Genomic DNA, 19,227 nt, shown 5'->3' on the forward strand with positions numbered 1-19,227 from the left:
CTTCTGGTCTCAGGCTGATGAAGTCTCTGGTTTATGTGGCCCTTTCTGTCTCTTGGGCTAATACTTTCCTTGTGTCTTTGGTGTTCTTCATTCTCATTTACTCCAGGTGGTTGAGACCAATTGATGCATCTTAGACAGCCACTAGCGGGTTTTTAAGACCCCAGATGCCACTCACCAAAGTAGGATGTAGAACATTTTCTTAATAAGCTTTGTTATACCAATTGACCTAGGTGTCCCCTGAAAGCATGGTCCCCAGACCCCTACCCCTGCTACTGTGTCCCTCAAAGCATTTGATTGTATTCAGGAAACTTCTTGGCTTTGGTTTAGTCCAATTGTGCTGACCCAGCACATAAACACTTCTGTGTGACGTATACCCTGATCTTAGAAACTTGATATTTTGATTTCTGTGTTCATTTCTTGTGAGTTTGTTTCATGTGGACTGCTTCCTCAGGTCATGATGTCTCCAACCAAGCCAGAAAGCCCAGTGTCAGAATTTGACAAGTTGGCATATTCCTTTATTTATCCGAATTCTTCTGCATGCCATTGTCACCTTTGCTAGATAAAGAGAATATCAAGATGAAAAAGAAACTTTTATCCTCAAGTTGCTAACAGTGTAGAAAGTAAAGCAGACATAATAGGGCTTAATAAGAAGTTCTTGAATGAATGAATGAAATTGTACTCCCAGGCTGAGTGGCATTAAGTTTTGATATACTCAAGGGTCAGCATCTCAGGCTCCTCTTATGATAGTTTTGTTACAAGAGTTCACACCAGCAGCTAAGTAAGCTGGGTAAATAACAAACTGTATCCAGTAAAATATAAAAGAAATAATGCAATATGGCAAGCTGGGTTCATTTCAGGAATGCAAAGCTGGTTTAACACTTGAGAATCAATGAATTCATGTAATCATGTTAACAGAACAAGGGGAAATCATGTAATAATCTCAATCCATGCAGAAAAACATTTGATAATATTCAACATCCATTTATGAAAACAAAAATCTCTTAGCATACTTGGAACAGGAGGGAACTTTCTTAATCTGAAAAAGGATATTTATAAAATTATGTATCAAACATAATTCTTAATGGTAAATAACGACAGCTCTCTTTTATATCAGGGATGAGAAAATGATGCCCACCATCACCACACGTATTCAATATTGCACTGATTTAAATTTTTTCTCAAGTATCAAGAAAAATAACAGCAAATTAAGCCTAAAGAAAGTGGAAATCCAAAGCCCGACCCAAGAAGTTGATTCGGGCAGAGGGGGCGCCATTTCAGTGTAGAGGGCAATCTCTGCAGGGCCTTGGCAAGTGATCCATGCTGCTTGCTCTTTGTATTCTACTGAATGGACCCAACCCAATCCAATCCACTGCTCGACTGGATTCTGACTCATAGCTACCCTACAGGACAGAGTAGAATTGCCCCATAGGGTTTCCAAGGCTGTAAAAATCTTAACGGAAGCGGACTGCCACATCATTCTTCCGAGGGAAATGCTGGTGATTTCGAATCGGCGACCTTTTGGTTAACAACCAAATAAATGCTTTAACCACTGCGACACCAGGGCACCTTACGAAACGGACCAGCACGGTTTAAAGAAAATGAGAGAGTATAGACACTGGGCTTAAGACGATGGGATTGACTTTATATCTGATTACATATCGAAGGGATTCCGTAAATTTTAATCGAATGAATGCGGGATTATTAAAAAGTATTAGATAGAGGGTTAAAATGTTGCAGCGTTGTTAACCAATGTCATAAAACAGCATGTGTGTTACTGTTACATGAGAAACTATCTGTTCTTTAAGCCTTCACCTGAAGTACAATAAAATATTAAAAAAAAAAAAAGTATTAGAGCAGGCATAGTAGTAGGACTTTCACTTGTGAAAGGCATCAAAACTTGACTTTACACCTAAGCCCAAAACTTCCGTCCCTGGGTGGGCTCGAACCACCAACCTTTCGGTTAACAGCCGAACGCGCTAACCGATTGCGCCACAGAGACGGTGACGTTTTCATGCTTATTCTTTCTGAAGCAGTTATCTTAGTTCTTCCAGTCTAAGCCGTATCTATTCTAGAAAGGAACCTTTTGCTGAATACGAATATTGAAAAAATGCTCCCTACTCTGTGACTTTCATATTTTCTATGTTAATGGCGTTTTTTTTAAAACAGAAGTTATATAGCTATTACGTACAGTTATAGAGGAGCTTCAGAGTGTTGATTGTGTGGGAGCAGGATGTGGGGCTACTGCCTGTCGATCACAAAAATGTGAGTAGAATCAAAGGAAAGACATCCGGACAGAGTTTATTTTCAGTTTCTTAACAAAGTTTTCTCTGCTTGCTCAGTTGAGAGAGAAGCCACTGGAAAGTTTTTGCATAGATAAAGATACGTTAAGTGGGAGAGACAGCAGCAAGAACAGCAAACAGGAGAACACCATTTAGGGGAAAATCTTTTAAAAGAATTAGGAATGGTGTAGTGGTCGGAATCGATTGGATCGCCATGTGTTTGGCTTTTTTTTTTTTTTGGTAGCAGGGTAAAGGTCTGGTGGTGCAATGGTTAAGTGCTCGGCTGCTACCTGAAAGGTCAGCGGTTCGAATCCACCAGTTGCTCGGCGGGAAAAAGATGTGGCAGTCTGCTTCTTTAAGGATTAGGGCCTTGAAAACCTTTAGGGGGTGGGGATAGGGGTGGGGAGGGGGCAGTTCTACCCTGTCCTAAGGGGTCGCTATGAGTCGGAATCAACGCGTGGGCAACGAGTTTGGTTTTGGTTTTGTTAGTAGTTTAACAGCGAAGACCTCAGGGACTGAACCCAGGATCTTCTATTCGTGAAGTTTGTGTTCTACCACCAAATTGGGGACCTTTCCCAGACTCTTAAATTTCGATCATACTCTATGTTTGTGTTCTTAAGAGTAAAATGGGTGACAATTTCAATCTCTCATTTTTGGCTGAAGAGTAAACTTGAGAAAGAACTGGAACAAAATAGAGATGGCAGCATGTCATACTTTCTAGTAATTTTCTCTTAATTTCTGAATATTCTGACTATCAAATTTTGCGCCTGTTTCCTTTTTTCTTAGGCATCTGTGAGTTGACAGAAAACATAGTGAGGGGTGGGGATGGACAGATGTGATAATGTTCAGAACCTCATTTATCTTTCTACTCCTTTCAATCACATTAAAACTCAGGAGTCTGGTTGGATTAGGATGATGTCCACCACCTGAAATCCTGGTTCTGGATATTGTCTGTTCAGGTATTGTCTCGGTTTATATTTATTGAGTGTCTGCTAAGAGCCAGGCACTTGGATACATCTGCTGTACCACAGAGGAAGACTGTAGTTTATTATTTATTTATTTTTTGGAGGGGGAGCAGATAGATAATAAACATAAATAATTAAATTGTATAATATTTTTAAAATAATAAATTCTATGGAGGAGGAAAAAAAAGTTGAGCAGGGTGAGGGGGCTAGGAAGTGGGAGGAATGTAGTTTGCAGTACTAAACAAAATCAGGGTGGCCTCCTCATTTATACTTGTTTTTCAATGATTTACTGGAGTTTCAATCTATTCACCTTTACCTTTAAAAGATGCCTCTCTGAGAATCTAGGCTGCAATGGAAAAAACGGACTGGATAGGTGGTTCATCAGCATTTACGGGAGTTTTGAGGGGAAGTACTCCCTGGAATTTGAAGAAGATACCAACCAGCAAAAATGTAAACGTCTATTCTTTAGGAATAGATCGAACACCATAATTTCTTTATTTAGTGACCAAGAATTCTGTGCCTGCCTCTTACGGAGGTTTTGGCCAATGTCTCAATGGATGACGCCTTGGTCTATGGATCATTATATTCCAGATTGGATTTCTGGCTTGTTTGGGTGTTTGCTTTTTAATTTAATGTTATTTTCATCCAAGAAGTGTCTCCCAGCTTATAGTTGCTTTTCACTTATAAACTTTAAAATGTAATCTTTGAATGAATAACTCCTGAATGATTTGTGCTCAAAAGTGACCAAGGGTGGCAACGCCAACAACAACAACAAAAATATGTGTGGGTATATATGTATGTATGTAGGCATATATATGTACAGGTATGTATATGTGCGTACATATGTATGTATATAAAGTTGTATGTATGTGTAAATGTATATGCAAGTATGTGTGCATATATATATATTCATAAATATAATAGAGCCCACAGGGGGCAGTTGTGGATACCTTTTAGTCATAACCAAACACCTCATGGGATTGGTTTTCTGGGTTTGAAGGCTTAGAACCATAGTCTCATGGGACAACTTGGTCAATTGGCATAAAATTGTTCATAAAGTTTATGTTCTACATCCTAGTTTGATAAGTAGTGTCTGGGATTTTAAAAGCTTGAGAGTGCCTGTCTAAGATTCAATTATTGGTCTCGTCTGGAACAGAAGAGAAAGAAGGAAACCAAAGACTCACAGAAGGAACTAGTCTACAGGACTAACAGTTTACATATCCATGGCCTCATCTACCGTGAGACCAATAGAACTAGATGGTGCCTGGCTACCACAACCGACCATTCTGATTAGGGCCAAAGTATATGAATCCTGATAGAATGGGAGAAAAATGTGGAACAAAGCCTCAAATTCTTAAAAAAAATCCGGACTTACTGGATTGGGTTGAGACTAGAGGACTCCCAGAGACTATTGCCCTGAGATACATTTTAAACATTGAATTAAAACTACCCCCTGAGGTCACCTTTTAGCTAAAAAACAGATTGGCTCACAAAATAAAGAATATCCCCTGTGAGTACTGTGCTTCTTTAAAAAACTCATCTATATGAGACCAACAATTACTTTAAAAACAAAGATGAAAAGGTAAGGGGGCAGGGAAACTAGATTACTGAAAATAGAACAACCCGAATGGAAATAATGAGAATGTTCATGCATTGTAAAGAATATAACCAATGTCTCTGAGCAATTTGAGTAGAAATTGTTGAATGGGAACCATAACTTTCACTGAAAACACAATAAAATATTAAATTTTAAAAAAAGTGACTAAGTTTGACTTAGGCCCTGGGATTTTAAAAATACCACCTCACAGATGATTTTGACATTAATCCTGAATGACACAGAAAGGCAACTGAAGAATGTTGTGAAAAGAGTTACTCATTTGTATTTGTATATAACAAAAATAACTCAATTGTGATTTGGAGAACGGATTAAGGATAGAGTTTGACAGTGACAAGGAGTCAATTCCAGCCCAATAGAGATGATGGGGCATGGGATGGAGGTTCTGTACTGCCAGTGGAAATAAAGAAATCCATGGTTTGTAGAGACTGTTCATCACCAATTTCTTGCCCGTTTGTATTATAGCAATTTTATGTAGGCTCTGAACTCCTAGGACAGAAGATTTGGCAATCCCATTAATTTGTGTAATGCTAGCACCTCGAAGTATACTTGGCACAATAGAAGCACTAATACGTTTTAATCAATTTGTATTCCCCAAAGAGAGTCAATATTTTTTTCTTTTTGCAGTTAAGATGTATTTCCCAATTTCACCTCCCAAAGTGATACATTATTTGCAAGTTGTTACGAAGATTAAAGAAGATAACTGGAAAATGCCTAAGCAAGGCCTTTAACTATTGATTTCATTTTCCAATATTGTCCTTGCACTTCCCTGTGATAACCAGCAGGTGGGGAGATGTCCCTCAATCAATCTCCGTCTCTCTTCAATCTTCCCCATCTGCATCAAAGAGATTAATTTTCTGCCAGGAATGAGATACTAGCATCACAGTAATTCCCTTTCCATTTAATTCTGATCAGAGGCTTTCCAATGATGCCTGAAAAGGAACAAGTATCCTTATTCTAGCACTCAACAAACCACGCTTCAAAACTGAAAATACATTGAAAACAATAGATGGAGGATGAAGGCAGGAAGTGAGAGAGCAGCCCTGTCTGATGTGACCGAAAAGTCCTTTTTAAGAAATCGGATGGGGTGTGCAGAGTGAAACCATATCAACAAAGGCAAAAGAATAGTGTAGCTGCAGATAGAAAGGGAAATCAACCAGGAAAATTTTTTTTGCTGTAGACAAATGATGTTACTTTACTTGTTGGTTGTATAGGAAGGAAGCTGATAACTAATGATGATTTCCATAAAGGCCTTTATCCAACAAATTGGTCTGCTTCTTTCTAAGAAGACAGAGCCTAGGACTCAGGATAGAAAGGCAACGTGGTGTTCAGGGAGGGAGTCTTTGGATGTTAACCTCTGAAAGAAGAAAAGAGACAGTTCTAAAAATCTCCACATTTTCTTTCACTACTCATCCAATAGCACCTCGCATAATTTTTGGAAGACACAAGACACTTAGTAACACTAGCCCTCTAGTCTTACTGTCACCTCTCTAATCTTGAAGCTATTCCTACAACTATGGGACACATGGGTTACCAACAGTTGCTAATAGCTGCTTTGCTTTAGCACATTTAAACTCAGTAAAAAAGTAACTGCTTTGTCCAGCATCCAAGGTCTTTCATACACTAGGTCCTCTCTGTTCTTTAATCTGGATGTTCACTCCAGTCAATAAGGTCTTCTCCCTAATCCACCTCCTCTTTCAACTCCACCCAATACTTCTCTTACTTGGTTTGTGATTATTCCTTCTCCCCTGCTGTTCCTCTGAATCATATCCTCCTTCCTTTCAGGTCTCACTTGTGCAAATTAACTACATTGTCAAGTTTCCTCTAAATACTCCAATTTATACGCACATCTCTTTTCTCTGCTATTCTTAAATTTTGTTACTTTTAAATTAATACCCATTTGCATTTTCATTGTAATTTATATATGCCTATATTTATTCTCAATATATTGTTTATTACATCAATAACCATTAACAATTACTCTGAATCAGGTATTATTCTAGGAACTGAGGATAAAAGAGTGCACAAAGAATATAAAGTCTCTGATGCGTGGAGTTTATGCTCTATGCATGCATGTTTCTTTCTTTCCTAGTAGATATTAATCTTCATAAGATCTTCATCCTGGTATTCCCAGCCCCTAGAGCATTCTTTTGAACATGGGAGGTGTTCAGTAATGTATGCTCTTTGAATTTCACCAGTTATATGTCGTGGTTCTGTAGTCCACATAGTGCTTATCCTAATGATGGACGTTTGTAGATGATCAGTTAAAATGTGCTGTTTAATTGATATCTTTGCATCAAGAGGAGAGTAAGGTGACCAGTAAGGAACCTTTTCCTTTTCTGACTTTGAGAGTGATGATTAGGAAGGTAATCTCTGCCATGCCACTCTCCCCTCCCCTCTTTGCCTTTGCACATTTCAGTTTATCATCTTCTCAAAGAAGCCCTTTACCAACTGATTCTAAAATAAGAAAAGGGGGAAATCTGCCTTAATTTACAGAAAAGAGTAGTTTAGTGACAAAAAATTTTGACAAGTACTGCAACTGTATACTAGAAAACACTGAATTTATTTAATCGTCAATCACAGAAATATTCCTTGAGCCCTCTGAGTATCCTTCACTCTTTCCTTTCTTCAACTTTAATAATAATAATAATAAAACATTCATCAACATCTGTGCTAATGTCTCTCAGATTTATCTGCCCCTTCCCTTCTGCAACTTCCAAAATATCAGAGGGTGAGCTTCTCTGTCATTGTTTTTCTCTTTTTTCCTAACCAGAAATATTGTAGCCCAGGCAGGTGAGAGTCTCCTAGCATCAGCATTACATGCTCATTTTAGGTTCTCATCAGGAGCTGCTAGTACATCCTGTGACACTCACCGGTCTTTCCTCATAATTTCTTAGTGTCCATGTCATGGATTGAATAGTGTTCCCCAAAATATCTGTCAACTTCGCTGGGTCATAATTCCCAGTATTGTATAATTGTGTACCATTTAGTACTCTGATGTGATTTCCTTAAGTGTTGTAAGTTCAATCACCATGATCTAATCTAATAAGATGTATTAGCAGCAGTTATACTGACGAGGTATACAAGAGTGGATAGTGTCTTAAGCCAATCTCTTTTGAGATATAAAAGAGAGAAGCGAGCAGAGACACATGGAGACCTCACACCACCAAGAAAGCAGTGTCGGGAGCAGAGCACATCCTTTGGACCTGAGGTTCCTGTGCAGAGGTGGTCCCAGACCAAGGGAAGACTGATGCATCACAAGGACCTTCCTCCAGAGCTGACAGAGAGAGAAAGCCTTCCCCTGGAGATGGTGCCCTGAATTTGGACCTGTAACCTACTGGACTGTGAGAGAATAAACTGCTCTTTGTTAAAAGCCATGCACTTGTGGTATTTTTGTTATAGCAGCACTAGATGACTAAGATAGTCCTTATTTAAATATATTATACTTGTGACTGCTGGAAAAACATTAATTATTTTAGTTATAATTAGTTATTTTTGGATCCTATTTTAAGACTCTTTTTCTACTTCAAGGCCATGAAGATATTACCCAATGTAATCTTTCAGAAATTTGTGACACATAAACAAAGCAGTTCTTACAGAGAAATTTATAGCTTAAATGTTTATATTATAAAAGAAGAAATATATAAAAATCAGACAGCTAAGCTTAATCTAGGAAAACAAGAGTGAATTTAACAACAAAAAGGAGTAGAAGGAAGGAAATAATAAAGGTAAGTGAGGAAATTAATAAACTGAAAATTGATGTATAATAAAGAAAATCAACAGAGCCAGAAGCTTTTTATGTAGTTTGTTTGCCTGTTTGTTTGATAAACCACTTGCAAGACTTACAAGGAAAAAGAAAGAAAAAATCCATATTACAAATTAATCAACATCTGGAATGAGAAAAATGATATTCCTACAGATCCTAAAAAAACAAAAAATCCCATTGCTGTCGAGTCAATTCCAACTCAGAACAGAGTAGAATTGCCCCATAGGGCTTCTAAAGAGTGGCTGGTGGATTTGAACTGCCAACCTTTTGGTTAGTAGCCAAGCTCTTAACCACTGCACCACCAGGACTCCCTACAGATCCTACAGACATTTAAAAAGATGCAAAGATGATATTATAAAGAATTTTGTGCCAGTAGATTTGACATCTTTGATTAAACTCCTCGAATAATACAACATTTTATTTTGTATTTCTTTATAATGAATCACCCCAAAACTTAATCGTTTAAAACTACAGCCATTTAATGATTTCTCACAGTTCTGGGAGTTGATTAAGCTCAGCTGGGTGGTTTTCACTGGCTGTCTCTCATGTGGTTGCAGAAAGATAGCAGCTGGGTCTGGGGTCCTCTGGAGGCTGAACTGGAACACTGCAACACTCTCCCTCTGCATTACAGTTCCAGGGTCTCTAACGCGGCCTATGTGATCTCATCAGCAGGGAAGACAGACTTCTTACCTGATGGCTCGGGGTTTCCAAGAGAAAAGTAACGGCTGCAAAGACCTAGCCACAGAAATTGTGTGGCATCATTTCTACCACATTCCATAGGAGCGCTGGTGGGACAATGGTCAAGCACTTGGCTGCTAACTGAAATGCTGGCATTTGAATCACCCAGCCAATCTGCTTCCTAAAGATTAAAACCAAGAAAATCCTATGGGGCAGTTCAACTCTGCAACACATGGGGTGGCAATGAGTCAGAATTGAGTCCATGGCAACTGGTTTGGTGTGTGTGTGTGTGTGTGTGTGTGTGTGTGTTTTGGTCTCCATGAGATGAATGGCAACTACTTTGCACCTTTTGTCATCTATCCCACATAATTTATCAAAACTGAAATAGACACACACAAAAAAAAAGACAATCTGCACAGTCCTATATCTGATAAAGAAATTGTAACTATTAAAAAAATCATCCCTCAAAGGAAAGTCAAGGCTTAGTTTGCTTCAATGTTAAAAATAATAAATACTTTCAATCCATGTGGAATTGATTTTTATTGTTGATTTGAATAGGTGTCATGGTTAATTTTCTCAAATGGATGTTCAAATGACCTAGCAACATTTATTGAAAAGACCATCTGTTCCCACAATGCTCTGTACTGCCACCACAAACCAGGGCATTGTATCTGAGAAGGAATCTGTTTCTAGAATTTCTATTCTGTTCCCTTGTCTAGTTTGCTACACTTGAGCCAGTATCACATCATATTAACTAATATAGCTTTATAGTAGGTCTTGTTATCTTGTACTGTTTCCTCCAGTTTTGTTCTTATTTTTCAAAATTTCCTTGGCTTATCTAAGACCTCAGCATTTACATATGAATTTTAAATTCAGCTTGAAAATCCCCCCTGCCACCCAGAAAAAGAAAAGAGAAGAAACAAAACAAAACAAGCATGCAAGCACAGCAGTACCCTCACCAGTACGCCTGATTCATTTTTGACAAAGGTGCAACACAATTCAATGGAGGAAAGATAGTCTTTTCAAACGATGGTGCTGGAGCAAGCGAATATCCATAGGCAAAAAAAAAAAAAAAAAAAAAGAGAGAGAGAGAAAGATAAAGAAAAATCTCAGCCGAAGTCTTACAGCTAATACAAAAATTCACTTAAAACAGATCATAAATTAAAATGTAAATCTACAGAACTTTTAGAAAAAACATAGGAGAAAATCTTCAGGACCTAGGGCTTGGTGAAGAGTTCTTAGACATGACACCAAAAGCACAACCCACAAAAGAAAAACATCAATAAATTGGGCTTTACCAAAATTAAAAACCTTTGTTCTGTAAGATATTCTGTTGAGAGGATGAAAAGATAAGCTACAGACAGAGAGAAAATATTTGCAACCCACATATGTCACAAAGGACACATATCTAGAAAATATAAAGAACTCTCAAGACTGTACATGTGAAGATTGTAGAAATGACAAATATTTTGTTACCCATATATTTGCCATAATAAAAAAAAAAAGAACATAAAAAGGTGATCCTATAATGACATTACATACTAGTCAATATTATTAGTTAAAAGGTATGTAGCTTAGTTCACGTTGCATTAATATGTACTTTTTCATGCCTGTAGTATAGACAGCTATAAAATCTGATTTTTTAACATAAATAAAACATTAATTTGTTCCAAAAATCCCACAGTAAAAAAAAAAACAACCAAAAACCAATTTCAACATGGGCAAGAGACATAAAGAGGCATTTTATCAGAGGATAAAAGATATTCAACATCATCAACCATTAGAGAAATGCAAATTGAAACCATGATGAGATATCACAATGCATCTATTAGAACAGCGAAAATAATAATAATAATTTGAAAAATCCTGACAATGACAAATGCTGATGAGGATAGGGAGAAACAGTACACTATCATGTACTGATAGTGAGACTGTAAAATAGTAAAGAGCCTCTGGAAAAGAGTTTCTTAATAAACTAAAAATACACTTACCACACAACCCAGCAATCACACTCCTGGGCATTTATCCTACAGAAATGAAAACTTACGTTCACACAAAAACTTTACATGAATGTTCATAGCAGTTTTGTATGTAATCTCCCCAAGCTAGAAATAACTAAAATGTCCTTCGATAGGTGAATAGGTAAACAAACCGTGGTACAACCATACCTCAGGATACTACTCAGCAATAAGAAAAGAAAAAACTACTGATACATGCAGAAATGTAGATCTCAAGGGCATTTTCCTGAGAGAAAAAAGCCATTCTCAAAAGATCACATACTGTATGATCCATTTGCATAACAAAATTATAGATGAGGAAGAGATTAGTGAGAGGCAGATGTTAGGTGGAGTATGAGGAGGGAGGTGGTTGTGACTACAAAGGGGTAACATGAAGGAGATCTCTGTGGTAATGAAATAGTTCTGTACTAGGCTATGGTGGTGGTTGCACAAACTACACATGGAATAAAATGACATAGAACTGTACACACATTGTACCAATATCAGTTTTCTAATTTTAATAAAGATTACAGCCTTGGAAACCCTCTGGGGCAGTTGTACTCTGTCGTATAGGGTCGCTATGAGTCAGAAACCACTTGAAGGCAATGGGTATAATCATTTTGAAAAACTGGGTGCAAACTTCACAGATCTCTCTGTACTGTCTTTGCAACTTCCTGTGAATCTATAATTACTTCCAAATAAAAAGTTTTTATAAAGTGGCTTTCTTGCTAACATCCAAAACGTTGACAACACCAAATGTTGTTGGTGGAAAAGCAAAATGATCAGCCACTTTGGAAGATAGTCTGGCAATTTTTTACAAAACTAAGCAAAGGCTTACGTATAATCCAGCAATCACACTCCTAGGTATTTACCCAAACTAGTTGAAAACTTGTTTCCACACAAAATCCTGCACAAAAATGTTTATAGAAGCTTTATTCATAATTGCCAAAAGTTGGAAGCAACCAAGATGTCCTTCAATAGGTGAAAGGGTAAAAACAAAATCAAAACAAACCAAAACAAAACTGTGGTACCTCCATACAATGAAGCATTATCCAAAGATAAAATGAAATGAGCTGTCAAGCTACAAAAGACATGGAAGAACCTTAAGTGCATATTAAGATGCAAAAGAAGCCAGTTTGAGAAGCTACATACTGTATGATTCCAACTATAGGACATTCTGTAAAAGGCAAAGCTATAGAGACAGCAACAAGATTAGTGGGGTCAGGGGTGCAGGGGAAGAAGGAGGAATTAATAGGTGGAGCACAGGGCATACTGAGGACAGTGAAACTACTCTGTATGATACTGCGATGGTGAATAAATAATATGATGTAAATGTCAAAACCCATAGTATTATACAACACAATGAGTGAACCAAAATGTGAACTGTGGACTTCAGTTAATAATAGTGTATCAATATTTGTTCATCAGTTGTAGCAAATATGTCACACTAACGCAAGATGTTAATAACAGGAGAAACTGTGTGTGTGGTGGTGGGGAGGAGGTTTTTGGAACTCTGTATATTCTGCAGAGGTCTCTGGGTGGTGCAAACACTTTGTGCTTGGCTACTAACCAAAAGGTTGGCAGTTCAAATCAACCCAATGGCACCATGGAAGAAAGGCATGACAATCTACTCCCAAAAGGCCGCAGCCATTGAAAAACCCCATGAAATGCAGTTCTGCTCTGACACACACGGGGTCTCCATGAGTCGGAATCAACTTGATGATAATGGGTTTGGTTTTTTTGGTTTGTATTTTCTGCACCATTTTTCTGTGAACCTAAAACTGTTCTAAAAAATAAAGCCTATTTTTAAAAAAGTAACTTTCTTTCATGGGAAGATACGGTTTAGTGTTTCCTTTTTTAAATCCATACTTGTCTGAGTTTTAGTGTATTCTCTATTATACACTATTTATTTTATAATCAGAAAAATTGGAGCTATGTAAAAGAAGTACCTGTGCCTATTCTGTCTCCATTTTCTCAAGATTCTATTCTGAATCTCTAAACCATAGGTACAGAAACTTGCTATTTACTGGTAAGATCATGCTGTCTTGGTTTGTGCTTGTTTTGTTTTGCTTCTCTATTTTTTTAACACCAGGCTGTAGAACTTTTGAGAAAAAACAATGGAATTAATAATTTTTGCAGCATTATTATTGCTAAGCATGGTATCTAAGTGCTCTGCTTGCATTTCCTTTTTTAATTCTCACAATAGCCATATATAGTAAATACTAACATCAGTATTTTCGTAAGAGGAATCAGTAGCCAATTGTGTTAAGTAAGATACCAGTGAATACATAGCCAGTAAGTGATAGAGCCAAGATGAAGTCCAACTCTAACTCATTTCAGCAGCACACATTTGTCAGTCTACCACACTGTCATGGATAATTTACCTTTATGGTTTGGGATAGGTTCTGGTAACCATTTTAGAAATGAATATCCATCTATTTTTATTGTTTCATAGACGAATGAGCAACAGCTCACTGTGTCTCAAATATCCTTTCCTCCAATTTTTATACCGTATCTTCCCCTTTTTTCAGTTTTTCCACTCAGGGGAACATCTCTGAATATAAGATCATTCCAATAATAAGTTGGAATATTCTCCTGGTAATGACACTGGCATAAAGGACTATGTCTAATAAAATGGATAATTCCAGTTCTTAGTGTTCAATCTCATTCCTCATTAAGTCTAAAATGGGTGATGTTGATATACATAGCTCCTGGAATGTATGTGGATCCTTCTCTCATTCTGCTCCCTACACCACCCCCATCTTATCCCCATCATCTGTCTCACCCATTATCAGAGACCAAAACCTGGAGTTTGGGATTCACTCTACTAAAGATCCAGATATCTCATTGAATTGGAGGCTTCAGAACCAAAAATCAGTTCTGAACCCAACAAACAAACCGTACTCTAGGGTTTTCCAGATGAGGACTGGGCCACAGTAACTGGTTTGTCTGCAGATGCTCTGAATAATACCAAGCCCTAATGAAACTTCCTCCAATCCTGATGCCGTGTTCTTCTTCATATAATCCAGTTTCTCGGATTATTTGTTCAGCATACAGATTGAATAGGTCTGGTGAACGAGTACAACCCTGACGCACACTTTTCCTGACTTTAAACCACGCAGTATCCCCTTGTTCTGTTTGAACAACTGCCTCTTGGTCTAAGTACATGAGCACAATTAAGTGTTCTGGAATTACCATTCCTCTCAATGTTATCCATAACTTGTTATGATCCACACAGTCAAATGCCTTTCATAGTCAATAAAACACAGGTAAACATCTTTCTGGTATTCTCTGCTTTCAGCCAAGATTCATCTGACATCAGCAATGATATTCCTCATTCCACATCCCCTTCTGAATCTGGCTTGAACTTCTGGCAGTTCCCTGTCAATGTACTACTGCAACCACTTTTGAATGATCTTCAGCAAAATTTTACTTGCGTGTGATTTAATGATATTGTACGATAATTTTCACATTGTGTTGGATCACCTTTCTTGGGAATGGGTGCAAATATGGATCTCTTCCAGTCGGTTGGCCAGGGAACTGTCTTCAAATTTCTTGGCCTAGAAGAGTGAACACCTCCAGCGTTGCATCCATTTGTTGAAACATCTCAACTGCTATTCTGTCAATTCCTTGAGCCTTGCTTTTCACCAATAACTTCAGTGCAGCTTGAACTTCTTCCTTCAGTGTCATTGGCTCTTGATCATATGCTACCTCCTGAAATGGCTGAACGTTGACCAGTTCTTTTTGGTACAGTGACTCTGTGTATTCCTTCCATTTTCTTTTGATGCTTCCTGCATCCTTCAATATTTTGCCCATTGAATCTTTCAGTGTTGCAACTCGAGGCTTGAATTTTTTCTTCAGTTCTTTCAGCTTGAGAAATGCTGAGTATGTTCTTCCTTTTTGGTTTTCTAACTCCAGGTCTTTGCACATTTCATTATAATACTTTATCTTCTCAAGCTGCCCTTTGAAATCTCTGTTCAGATCTTTTACTTCATCATTTCTTCTGGCATCATTTCTATCACCAAGGACATATTTTCCAGCCACTGAATCTTCTTCATTTCCAATTTTCGCATTCCAATCACTAGTAATTATCAATGTATCTTTTTTTTTCCCCAGTAAAGTTCTTTTATTTGGATTCAACCTAGAATAGTATAAATTTGATCTCTTATTGCTGGAGAAATGAAATCTCTAATTCCATAGGTTGTCATTGAAAAGTACTGACTTTGTATATTTCCAACGAAGAATATTTGTTTCATGCTTGGGCATCTACCATAGTTACCCAAAAGACTTTCCATGTAAACATAATGGCACTGTAGTGCCCAGAATAAATCTCCTAACTTAGAAAGTTATTTCTTTGTGTTACCATAACGTACAGTCTTTAGTCTTCTGACTATTCATATAATTTCAAACCCATAAAAGTTTTTAGTATGCACACCCAGTTGGAAGAGAGTTTGTTCTTCTGAAAATACCACTGGATAGATTTGGCATAGCTGAGGGCACCTCTGCATGTGTACAAGCAGGTGGAGCTCTCACTTGTTTCTGCAGTCATCTCCTTCCTTTATGGGTAAGTGCTGATGCCAGCAAGGGGAAAGTCCAGGAAAATGACTCAGCTTATGATTTAATTTTCCACAGTCTTATATTAAATCCTAGAAGATCACTAACAACCCCTGAGCCAGCAGAAAGGATAACTACTCATGTGATATTGTAGATTAAGGGATTCATTGTCAGTCCATAAAGTCTAAATGGTGTGTCCAGTAAATTTCCTCTAGTCCTTAAACTAGCCCAAGCCAGATATGGCCTGCCCCGCATTTGCAGAAGGGCCAGCTGTGACCACTAATTGACCTCAGCAGAGGACGCAGCAACCTGTGGAATGAATCAGAAGGAAAATCATCACCCAGACCCTATTCTGAAGCAAGAGGTCCGACAAGAACCACATCACCTCCTGTTTCCTGGCCACCTTCTAGAATTTTCCCTCCCCAATACACCTTTGAGGTTGCCATCTTGCTTCCCAAATCACATAACAGCCCTGCTTCCCCATCACTTAGGGAGTTGGATCAGAGAAACTTTCTCCCAGCTCTTTGCTCTGCACGTTGCAATAAATTCACTTTCTCTTTGTCAGAGGTCGGTGTATAGATTATTGGCAGGTCTGAGAGAGATGGACAAGGGCCCATCTTCCAGGGTTCAGTAACATCCAGTTCTTTCAACAACTTGGTGGACAACTTGAATACATTGTTTACTGGAGTGAGCTGTTCTTTCTTACTTGGCCTTTTTTCCATCTTATGATATAAATTAATCTGTTCAGCAAGTAATGTGGAAACATTGCTGTATTTCTTATTTCAGATCCCAGTTAGGCCAGGCGCAGTAAGAAAAGCAGTAAAGCTGTTTCTCAGATCAAAAACTTCCAGTTATATTCGTCGTTAAGGAAAGTTTTATGTCCTTGGAGAATCTGCACAGAACAAATGAAAGCAATCAAAATTGTCGGTAAGAAGATGGAAGATGCAACCACATCAACTGAACACTGTGGACCCCATCTCTTTAGAGAGGAATGAAGTGATAACCTTATCTTAATATTCTCCACCTTTTTAAGTCTGAAATGAGGTATTTCATATTTCCTTGCTTTCCAGGCAGATGCAATATGGCTGAAGAGTTTTGCAAATAAAAATCTCTGCTTATATGTTCTCTCTGCTACACACATCATAAAAAAAAAAAAAACTAAGACACAATCGTTCAAAAAAATTAATTACGGACAAAATAATAATAGGTATAACTGGTGGTTCCCCACAGAAGAGAATCAAGATCTCCTCAGTAGAAATGTACTTCAGTTGGTCAAGGTTCTGCTCATGGAAAATTCTATGTATAAAAGGAAAAAAAAATGCTAATCCAATGGTGACATTTCCCAGCAACTGATAACCTATTGCTTGCTGATACGCATTAACCCTGTTCATAATGATGCCACTTATTTCCAATACAAACATATCCATCTTTTTGCACTCATTCTCTTCCCAGATTATTGCACTAACTTGATCAGAGGCAGGACTTGATTTATGAAGCCAGAATGAATGATTCTGCTGAAAAACATCCTCTTTGGAGTCGTGTTTGGTCCCTGAGTGAAGGGTGTTCACATGGCCCCCCTCACTGTCACTGGTGACAGACAACTGGCACTCTGGGCCATGCAGCAACTTGTCACATAACATATCCTCAGTCTCCGAATCATGGAGGGTTCTTTCTGAGTCTCTTCTTGATGTGTTGAGGTTTTGAGAGCCACCGTTCATGCCAGACTTAGAGCCCTGGCTGAAGCTGCTGATTCAAATTCCAGCTCAGCCACACTATATGAATCCCGCACAACATGATATCACCTTGAAGTGGTTTTCTTTACCTGAGAGTTTAGGTACCTTGGAAATATGGACTTTCTAAACTTCACAACCATTGTCACTTGAGGTACATTCCACACTCCTACACAATAATATCATCTGTGTCCGTGCTTCACCGTCTTCCTCACTTCACATATCATCTGAAATCCCGTTACTGAAATGCCTAAAAGCCTCCCTACAGGACTTATCTCCATCCAAAAATTTTGCCTTCTCTCTTGTTTGCCACTTTCTCATCTCTGGTCGACATGGTCTTTTCTTAAAGATAGGATGTGGACAGCTTGTGTCATTCTCAGTTTCAGTCCCTTTTTTTGATATTAATTTACTCCTTTAGTCCTGTTGCCAAAGAGACTCTCCCCAAAACCACTAATAAAGTGTATAGACTCCAAAGTTTCTACTCCTCTGACTTTATCAGAAGAGGCATTATTTCCATTTTCTTGGTTCCCATCATCATTTACAGTTTTTCGTAGTGTTCTTCGTCTCTGATTTCCATTGTTTCCTGATAGTTGTGTTATCTGAGTAGACACAATTTCACAGCGGACAGTTCCCATGAGCAGCAAAAGGCACAAGGGTCCAAGCACTTCATTTACATTCACAATAACCAGTTGACGTCCAGTCGATTCTGACTCAGCGACCTTTCATAATAGGCATCTTTAAGTACAACACAATTGCGATAACTTGCATGTGGTAAAGCAGTAACAGCCAAATATTCTTTGAGAGGCAACCTGAATCCACTAACTGCTGAACAATGGAAAAAATGCAACTCAAAAAGTCCCTTCTGAGTCAGAGATGTTCATGGAATTTCAGGTTTGGCTTTGGCAAATGTTGAGCCTCTGATTGAGGCAACATCAATGAAGTCTGGCTTTATGTGACCCATCTGTTTTGGTTGTTTTTTAAGTCCTTAATCTAAGTCTGTTTGATTGACTTTTCTCATATCTGATGAACATGTGCTCCTAACTTCTTTTGATACCACAATATAGCATCTCTCTCATTTGAGGCCATCTGTGTCTCCAGCCAGAGAACGGGATTTCACTGGTGTCCGCTGCTGTGCAGTCTGGTGCCCGAGGCCCTCCTCCTCAGTGGCCCCAGCCTGGCTGTGGCACCCCGGGTAGCGCGGAGGGCCTGAATGCTGCATCTTCCCCTCAACGCAGAGATGCCAGAGGTCGCCCCAGCTTCGGAAGAAGCCAGCAGCCCAGCGCCCAGAGGAAGGCAGTCTTTTGCCATAGAAACCATGCCCTCCAAACCCGACTTTGTACAGGGTCACCAAACTGACCATAAAATAAGGAAAGAATAAACTGGGAAAAGAAGAGAGAAAAAGTGAAGGAGGTTGTCATGGATTGAATTGTGTCCCCCAAAATATGTGCCAACTTGGTTAGGCCATGATTCCCAGTATTGTGTGGTTGTCCTCCATTTTGTGATTATAATTTTATGTTAAAGAGGGTTAGAGTGGGATTGTAACACCCTTACTGAGGTCACATCCTTGGTCCAATGTAAAGGGAGTTTCCCTGGAGTGTGGCCTGCATCACCTTTTATCTTACAAGAGATAAAAGGAGAGGGAA

The 19,227-nt window shown here is 38.5% G+C and overlaps 1 non-coding gene and 1 pseudogene across 1 annotated transcript; both read right to left on the reverse strand.

The window, feature by feature from the left end:
* Positions 1 to 1,925: 1,925 nt before the first annotated feature.
* On the reverse strand, positions 1,926 to 1,999 carry TRNAN-GUU (transfer RNA asparagine (anticodon GUU)). Its single transcript has one exon. It is a non-coding gene; the product is annotated as a tRNA-Asn (tRNA).
* A 13,912-nt stretch (positions 2,000 to 15,911) lies between these two features.
* Positions 15,912 to 18,670, reverse strand: LOC101357234 (putative homeodomain transcription factor 1; annotated as a pseudogene).
* Between the last annotated feature and the right edge of the window lie 557 nt (positions 18,671 to 19,227).

This window comes from Trichechus manatus, unplaced genomic scaffold (genome assembly GCF_000243295.1).
Source record: "Trichechus manatus latirostris isolate Lorelei unplaced genomic scaffold, TriManLat1.0 scaffold00115, whole genome shotgun sequence".
Classification (NCBI taxonomy): domain Eukaryota; kingdom Metazoa; phylum Chordata; class Mammalia; order Sirenia; family Trichechidae; genus Trichechus; species Trichechus manatus.